The sequence below is a fragment of the Lepidochelys kempii genome, chromosome 18, assembly GCF_965140285.1.
Source record: "Lepidochelys kempii isolate rLepKem1 chromosome 18, rLepKem1.hap1, whole genome shotgun sequence".
Taxonomy (NCBI): Eukaryota; Metazoa; Chordata; order Testudines; family Cheloniidae; genus Lepidochelys; species Lepidochelys kempii.
The window spans coordinates 11860284-11869931 of NC_136397.1; the positions used below are offsets into that span (position 1 = coordinate 11860284).

At 40.0% G+C, this 9648-nt stretch overlaps 1 pseudogene; it reads right to left on the reverse strand.

Annotated features, from left to right (window-relative positions):
* Nucleotides 1-246: 246 nt before the first annotated feature.
* Nucleotides 247-5637, reverse strand: LOC140900251 (arylacetamide deacetylase-like 4; annotated as a pseudogene).
* Nucleotides 5638-9648: the final 4011 nt, after the last annotated feature.

Sequence of the window (9648 nt, forward strand, 5' to 3'; positions counted from 1 at the left end):
CGCCCTTGTCTTAGGCATCTTTTTATTGCGTGTTTTCAGTGGTGATACTGGCTTTACTGTGTGCTGTTATAATTTCTATCTGAGGGTCACAATTATGCAGGTGGAAACTGGAAAGTGTAAAATACTGCATATTTTAAAGAACTCAAATCTAAAACCTAAACAAAAAGTGCCTACTTTATTTGCATAAAGTATTTTGCACTTGCTATTGGAAATACAGGACCTGCAGCATTTAAAAAAGAATATTTTTCACAATTTTTTAATAAAGTTCACAGTATTATCCAGTATCTTTTTTGCAGAGGGAAATGAAAAAATTCCAAAACCAAAAAAAGCTAATACTCCATGGAAACCATCCTCATTATGGTACCAGCTGACTCGAACACCATTATCCTCTAATCGTTTCTTGTACAACAGTCCATCATCCCTAAGCACATCAAATTCACAGGTCAAAATATAAGACTCAGGAAGCTGGCAAACAATAGCATCTTCTGCTAAAAGTGGGGAAAACATTACCTCTAACATTTGTTTAGTCACTTCATGAACGTCATGCTTATATTTATATGAAGGCAGTTTCTGTGGTTTATAGCCTCTGATCTTAAATTCCTCAGGAATATTGTCTGCACTTATCCATTTCTTATATTTCAGTTTCATATCCTCAGGAACATGGGAACTCTTCAGGACATCTTCCACTACTGATGTGTCTTTATTGAGATAACGTAAGCAAAAGTAGGCAATGCGATCCTGGAACAAGAAGGGGACTGAGCGGTTCTGCTGATATGAAGGCAAATAAAAGTCCAGCCCCTGGAGGCCTGGATAGATCAAGACCTGAGCACGTATTTTTGGGAGGTCTGTCCTGCTCACCAGTATTTGGCAAATAGCAGTAGCGAAATTACCTCCACAGCTGTCCCCACAAATGATGATGCGGGCAGGATCCACCTGATAATCTTCCACATGCCTCATAAAGTGTATGGTGGCATTGAGTCAACCCCAGTACTGGCTTGGATACAGATATTCAGGAGCCAACCGATAACTAAATATCAAAGAAATTATGATTTTTTAAAAAGTAATTACAAAAATTTCGTTTCCATTTTTTATGTCTAATTGGTGTGGCATCTTCTCTTTAAAATGCCCTTCTAAATTTGCACATTTATAAAACCTATGTATTTTAATTAGTTCAATAAAAATGTCCAAAATTTAAAATAATTTTATTTGTTACTCTAGCATGATTTGCCTAAAAATACATGCCTAAAATGAACAAAACCCTCAAACCAGAAATATAGGGCACAAGCTAAAATAGTAAGGACTGTCCCATTTTCAGATCTCAGCATGTACCACAGAAGCATTCCAATTGTAAACTGCCACATTGGGGGAAAAACCTATATAAAAACACTGGGTTGCGCTCACTTACCCAACAGACACAACCACTGAATCGGTTTCTCTGGCAAGATAACGACACACTCTTTCAAAGGCATCTGAAAACAAAAATTTTCAAGAGTGACATATCTGAGTTCTAATACATGTGAATGGAAGACTATCAAGGGGAAAACTTAAACTCGGTAATGAACCAAATATCAGCAGACCTCAGAGACCAATCTGTGCGACAGCCTTATGTACGATCATAAGTTTTGAAAGAAGGCTATAAAAAGTTGCTAACCCTGAATAAGGAAGTGGCAAGGAAGAAGAAGATATTTGAGTTCTCATATATTCCATATGCTTTAGAAATAAGACTGAAACTTGTGAAGAATGGCGTAAAATCTAAGTACCAAATCCTGCTCTGTGTAGTCATGAGTAGTCTTTTGTGACAAATTCTTGCCCAGTGTAACTCTGTTGATCATAGAATCATGGGGTTAGAAGATCATCTAGTCTAACCCCCTGCCAAGATGCAGGATTTGTTGTGTCTAAACCATCCAAGACAGGTGGCTATCCAGCCTCCTTTTGAAAACCTCCAGTGAAGAAGCTGTCACACCCTCTGGAGGCAGTCTGTTCCATTGTCTTACTGTTCTTACAGCTGGGAAGTTTTGATGTCATAACAGTGCATCGCCCTTGGAATACGTTAGACATCTGTTATTATGTATATCCCTTAATAAGGTGTGGAGCACACATGCTGTCGAAACCACTGCAACCCTGAGTTCATTTCTCCACAAAATAAAACCTTTCCATCAGTTAGTGAATCAGGGCTGACTTCAATATGGAAAAGGCTTTCAAATCCCCAAAACCTCAAGAAGGGCCAAATCCATATCACCTTACTCTTGCATGTATTCCAAATTCATCACCAAAGTATCTTTAGAGGTCTGGGGACTTTTACAGATTCTAGAGGTGTATTCTACAGTCAATATATGCCTAAAAGATGTGTTACTATAAAAGGAAACAATAAGCACAGAGGTATTTCTCTTGGTCTATAACAGAAGTAGTATTGTAATGGAACAAAATGTTAATTCATGCTTTAAAACACACTCAAAATCAGCCTTGACTTGTGTTTGACCTACATCCAGAAACCAGCGGCTTCTTACTGTACCCTAGATACTTGTGAGCACTTAAACTGCTCTTTGCCACGTATTTTAGAGTCCAGCTTTGAGAGTTTTTAGAGTTGGAGAGAGTCATGTGGAGGCTAAAGTCGGGCACTCTGCTTTTAGTTGGTATTACCTGGGGAAACTGTTCAGGAAGGCAGGTTTCAGAGCTAGTAGCTTGGGTGCAAGTCAGCTGAGCAGTTGCTGCTGTCACCCTCACCAGCTCTGTGCAGAGAAGGATTCTGATGCTGTCACCACTTGAAACTGGCAGGGCTGCTGACACTGAGGAGTGATAAAGTGGGGTACAAAAAGACCACACTGGTGGCCTACATCATAGCTTCTGTAACCTCCTATACCACTGAATGGATATTGGAAACCTGCAATTTTCGAGCAAGGACGTAGAAGATTGCCCAGAGGCACTTCTGACATTTTTGGAGCTATCCAAATAACTCCTTTTTTTGTGTGGTTTGTTTGTTTTGTTTTGTTTTTTGTTTGGATAGACCAAAAAAATTTAAAAAATTATTTCAGGTCAATGAAAAGCAAAAAAAAAAAAAAAAATCCAGTTTTTCTCTAAGCTTCAAACCAGACACAAACCTTTTCTGAGATTCCAAAAATGTGTGGTTTTTTGCCTTTTGTTTTTTTTTAAATTATCAATCATAATTTTAATCTTGATATTTCTTACTAATGCTTCCCAGGGTGCCAGCCCCTCCATGAAAGTAAAGGACTCCCCTCCTTTGGCCAACAGATGGTGCTTTTGCCTGGTAAACCCTCATTGGCACCTCAGCAAACTTCAGATCTCTGATGAGGAGTTTTGAATCTCTCCATGGTGGTATTCCATCCAGCATAAACCGGAGTAAGCTTATGTCACTGCAGATCCCCAGCTTCTCCAAAATCCTTCCCTGTTAAAATGAAAGTGATCCGAAATTGATTACTGCAAAGAGGCCCAAATCTTTCAAACTACACAAAATGCATGGACTGTAGCTTGCTGGGATGGATTGAATTTCAGGAAACAGAGGTGGCACTTTAGTGCCGAGTATGGTTACAAACCAAGAAATGATCAAACTGTTTTTAAGTAAATTGAGTGGTGCTGAAAGTTGCCAGGTTGGCACTGATGGAGACCTAAGTCATCTCTATCCCTGGAACAGGAGCAACGGGGATATGGTGCAGTGCAGAGTTCCCTATACAGAAAAGGGTCGTCTTTTGCTGTTGTTCGCAGTTGTGATCATTCATTTTTACGGAGCCAAATAATCACAAAAACGGTTGATCTTAAAAATATTGGGAGAAAAGGAAAAATAATTTCTGATTTGGAAACAGGGGCTAGACAGGGAGGCGTCTAAAGGCATGTCTCCACCGCAAAAACTGTGCACAGGCTAGCTTATTCAAGCTAGCTTGAATCCAGCTAGCATGGGTCACTATAGTGATGAAGATAGCACAATGTAGGCTTCAACTTAGGTAGGACTTAATATCACATTCCAAAACCTTCAGTATATTCAAATACCTGCCATGCTTTTAAAGCAACCTGTCAAATAGATATTTCCTCCCAAGAGTGAAATTTTCCTTTAAAAACAAACCCCCCCAAACCAACCAAACAAAAAAACTTTACCTTGCTCGATGTCCAGGGTGGCAAATACTTAACCTTTGGCCCAGCTTTTTCTTTCATAAAAAAGGAATAACTTTTAGATGTAATGTCTATGAGCTATAAAGTTCAATGTCAAAAGAGCTTTATGGCATTTGTTAGAAGAAAGGGGATGCATTGGTCACTCCTAGCCCTGGAAGATTCACATTTCAAGACTGACAGAAAAATTATTTTTGGTCATTTTGAAGATGTTTCATGTTTTTAGTTTTAATTTTAATGTTTCTCTTCCTCAGATCCATGCACAATCATAGTAACTAAGGCCCATAGCTTTGCAAGTGGAAGGATACAATCAATAATCCCAATGCAATGTTTTAAATTCCCTAAAATTATCCTAGATGATTATTGTGTGTGCGTGTGTGTGGGCCATGTGTACTATATCAAGAACACATGTAGATGTGGCAGGTTTGGTGTGGTATAAACGTTTTATTGATACTCATTTGTGATTACCTACATAACTTTATTCTTCTCCTTGCCACTTCTGATTAAGCAACCATCCGAAACTCAGAGTAATATAACCTGTTGCACATCTTTCTGTATTCTATTCATGTGTGTGCATGCATAATACATGCAATGTAAAAAATGTGGGTATAGTGTATATGCAAGGCAAGCTGCATTTGTCTGATCTGTAGCTAAAGAGTCCATCTATTCATTTCTGGGGTTGTTGCTTCAGATAGGTTTCGCTGTAGTAAAATGCCTGTGAATTGTCAAGGCACAATCTGTCCCAGTGAATGCACAAATGCAGGTATGTGCATTGAACTAGAGCTGGATGGGATTTTTTTCAGTGAGATTTTCCTGTCAAAAAGTTGATTGGTCAAAACCTGAAAGTGTTTGTGGGAAAGGGTCAGTTTTGAGGAATTTCTCAACTCAAAAATAGTTGAAGAAAACGTTTCAAAATTATCAAAACAAAAAACTTTGGTTTCCCAGTTTGAAATAACTTTTCCTTTTTTCTCTGACATATTTGACTAGGAAATGGGTTATGGAAGCAGATGTATTAGAATTCTGTCAGGCTTGCTATTATGTGGGTATCTATCTATGGACAATTCAATAAGTATAATATAGATTTTTATTTTCTTTGAAGCAATGTTTTAAAAATTATGAAGTGTCTGGAGTCTGAGAGGCACAGAAAAAAATCTAAATAAATAAACTCTAAAATCAGCCTCTAGTCTTTACCTTTAAGAATTAATTTAATCTGCAATAGTTCATATTCCAGATGTCTGAAGACTGTTTAAGAATTTTTTTTTACAGATCTTTCAACTCCCGTCCCATTGTCAAAAATAAAAGTTGAATCCCCACTTTGAAGACAAGTCAACTTACCAGAACAGCAGTCAGAAGTAATAGCGAGTGATAAAACCGAAGCTTTAGTGGCTGGTCAATTCCAGGAGGCAGTTCTGATTTGAAGAGATCATAACAAATTGCCCAAATGAACAATACCGGTAGCAAAAAGGGAGAAATCCAAATCACTCCTATTAATGTCAAAGGAGCACAAACAAACCCCATTGAACTTGAATGAGGATGATGTACTCAGAGAAGTGATTCTGATTTGATTCTTCCAGTACTATTTCTGAAGAGTCCTTACAGAGGACTAAGCAATACAGGGCATCCTTTTGACACACAGCACAAAATACATAATCAGATTAAGATTGCAATATCAGTAATTCTCTCCACCCTCCTCCCATGAATCATGATGATGGCTCCACCCACACACAAATACATATCAACAGAAGAAACTAGCATCTCAAACTCAGGTGTAATTTTATTCATGATTTCTTATTAAATACAAGAGAAATGAACATTCCAAATGCACCTAAAACTCTGTTTATTCTGTATGTGCTTTCATTATGACTCAGTTCTGGATGGACTTCTTGGTGGGACTGCAGAACTAACCCTTGGACATTCCAAAAGCCCAAAGTCTCTCTGATTTTTGTATTCTTCAGGAGACGGCCCAGCAGGGCTACTGCACTTCAGAAAAATGTTTAGGCAGACAGTTGTGCCATACATATTGCAGAAGAACGCAGGACACAAAGATGTTCCTATGCTGCCAATTCCACTGAAAAATTAGCAAATGTTCGATTTAGGGTCTAGGTTTTCCAGAACAGAAAGTTTGGAGTGTGAGAATTTCTTCTCGCAAATTTCTACTGGGAACTTCACATGAACTGGATTTTTGGTAATCAGAACTTGCCCATCTTCCTTTTAGGGCCGGATGTGCTCAATCTGTGTTCTTCTTTCTAGTGTGTGTATGCACAGCCCAACCACCCATCAGTGCATTACACCTTTCACTGGCTTTCCTCAACAATACAGGAGAGTGATCTAGCCTTTAACACCAGTTTTCAAGGTATGCCTCTAGGAACAATCCCATCAACTATAAGCTACTTGTCTTCACTTTCATGGCCCTTCAAAGCCTATTCCCACCCTACCTACATCATCTCTCGTCCACTCAACCGATCAGCCAGCGATGCCAGCCTCTATTGTCCACTTGTTAAATTTTCAAATAAGCACCTTCATGCTTTCTCCCATGCTGCCCCACATGCTTAGGAGAAGCTCCCTGAAACTATCCACAGAGCTGCCTCACTATCCTCCTTCAAAACCTTCCTTAAAATTCTTATTTTCCATGCTGCCTACAAAAAAACCCCCATAATAATGGTTAGGCTGCTGGTGTGCTGAATCATGCTGACCAATATTGTCTCATTGTTTCCTTGTACTCCCCCATGTGTCAATAGTCATCTCTTGTTTTATACTTAGATTATTAGATCTTTGGGGCAGGGACCATCTTTTTGTTCTGTGTTTGTCCAGGGCCTAGTGCCCTGGGGTTCTAGTCCATGATTAGGGTTTCACGCTGGTACAGTAATACAAACAATAATGATCATACAACCCACCCCCTTCCCCGCTGGTGCTAATGGAGAAGCAAAATGTCTGCCGTGAGGTAGTCCAAGATCTGTTATTAAAAGGAAAAAGGTGCCCCAGAAATCGCATGTCTGTAAAATTGCCATGGCCGGATCTATCTGCATACAGTGCTTTTCAGAGCAAAGAAAGATTCCCAAAGACAAGTCTTCAAGTCTTTCATGTCTTTCATGATTTCAAGATCTACTTCCGCTGAGGAAATGAGTGCGCCCTCTTCTACCAGTGGGCTAGCACCCTGGAGAGATTCTCCCAAACTTCTGATGCTTCTCACAACAGGGTTCTGAAACCTTCTTCAGGAAACATCCAGCCCAAGAGGCATGCATCCAAACTAATTCCTCAGTGGAGGCATCTATGTTTTTAAGAGAGCCTCTAACCAAAGTGAAAAGCAATCCCATTAAACGTATTTGTGACTGTTATATGTTTTACTGCTGTGACCTCCATGCCCCAGGTCGCAATGCCACTCACTCAGCATTGGCCCTGGCACCATCACGATGGGGGGCACCAGGGCTACTCCTCAGTGAGTAACGGGGCAGCTGGTGCTGCTGCTCCTTGCTGCTGCCGGGGACTGGCTGCTGCATCAGTACCTGAACTAGACCAGTCAGGGACCATGAGCTAATGCTGGGTGGCCCCCCACAAATTGGGCCCTAAGCACGTGCCTACGATGACTCTGGATTTGTGCTGGAAATGGCCCAACTTGATTATCATACACATTGTAAGGAGAGTGATCACTTTAGATAAGCTATTACCAGCAGGAGAGTGGGGTGGGGGGAGAGAAAACCTTTCGTAGTGGTTTGTGTGTATAAAAAGATCTTCTGTACTTTCCACAGTACGCATCCGATGAAGTGAGCTGTAGCTCACGAAAGCTTATGCTCAAATAAATTGGTTAGTCTCTAAGGTGCCACAAGTACTCCTTTTCTTTTTGCGAATACAGACTAACACGGCTGCTACTCTGAAATCTGTCTTACTCTGGCTTTGGTCAAGACATTGAGGATTCACCAAAGAAAAAAGGGAAAAGATTGTCAGTTTAAGACTCTTGGGGGGGGAGAAGGGGCTCAGCACAAGCATGATTTTCTACAAAAAAAACAAGGCAAAGGGCTAACATTTGCTTTTTGTGAGTACTGCAGAGCTGATTTTTCTGTTAGTCATGGCGGATACAATGATATTTCAAGACGTATTGCTAAGGAGAAACAAGCGAGCTGGGCCAAGGCTGCAATGCAGTCAAAATGTTTGGTAGCTTGTTCTCCATCTGCTGCGTCAAAAATGAGTGACCGTGTAACCAAAAGTGAAGTGTTATTTATAGGATTACTTTTGGAGCATACCATTCCTCCTGCTCTCAATGATCATGTGAGACCTTTCTTCAAGAAAATGTTCCCAGACTCCAAAATTGCTCAGCACTATGTGTGTGCTTCCAGAAAAATGACCCATATTATACCAGGGTCTATCTCACCAAAAGCACATGAAAATGTACCAAGTGTGATTGAAGGCCATAAACAATATTTTGACACAGGATGCTAGTGTGAACAAGTCTGAGAAGTATGTTCCAATCTTGGTTGTGTCTGAACACCTGGAAACTGGCCTTACAGTTACTGTGGTTTTAGATATGGTTTCTTGCACATCAGATACATCTCAGGAATTGTTTGATGTAACGAACATTGGGCTGTCAAAACACAATGTTGACTGGAGTAAATGTGTTACGATAATGCAGCAAACATTCACAAGAGTGTATTGTCTCAAATTAAAGCCAAGCAAACAACAAACCAGAAACTGTAGGTAGTGGGCTGTCTCTCCTACCTCATGCACTGTATTGAACTCATTACAGATGAATGTTGAGGATTTGATCAACATTTACTACCACTTTCAGAGAAGTGTCAAAAGAGAGGCATCGCTGAATGAATCCATTGAATTTTGTGATACTAGTGTGAAGACAAGTGTGTCGTATGTGAAAATGCACTTGCCGAGAGATCTATTGACTGTACCTTGGCTACTTGGGATGGGCCACACTCCTTCTTTAAAAAGAAAAGGAGGACTTGTGGCACCTTAGAGACTAACCAATTTATTTGAGCATAAGCTTTCGTGAGCTACAGCTCACTTCATCGGATGCATACTGTGGAAAGTGTAGAAGATCTTTTTATATACACCCAAAGCATGAAAAAATACCTCCTCCCACCCCACCCTCCTGCTGGTAATAGCTTATCTAAAGTGATCACTCTCCTTACACGGCTGTTACTCTGAAACTCCTTCTTTATCAGGACCTTTGATGAAAAAGAGCAAAGAGGCGCTCCTGGAACATGGGAAATAAGAATACCAATGAGATCCAAGAATCCTTTAATGAAGGTGTTGTTTTTTTTTTTTCATGCAGTGCTGCCCATGTTTTACATGTTCAACTGACTCCTCCAAATGGAAGCACCAGTGAGTCACCTTTTGTACTGAGTAATGATGACTCTATACAAAGATATTTGTCTGAGATTTATGAAACCCTTTGTTAGGATTGCTGCAAGTGAGAATGTTATGAAAATCAATTACAAGGATTCTCCTGTGCAGTCACCGGCATCTGAAGTGTTGGTGCATTTTGAGACATGTGCAAGAATGAAAAGCATCATCAATACAAGA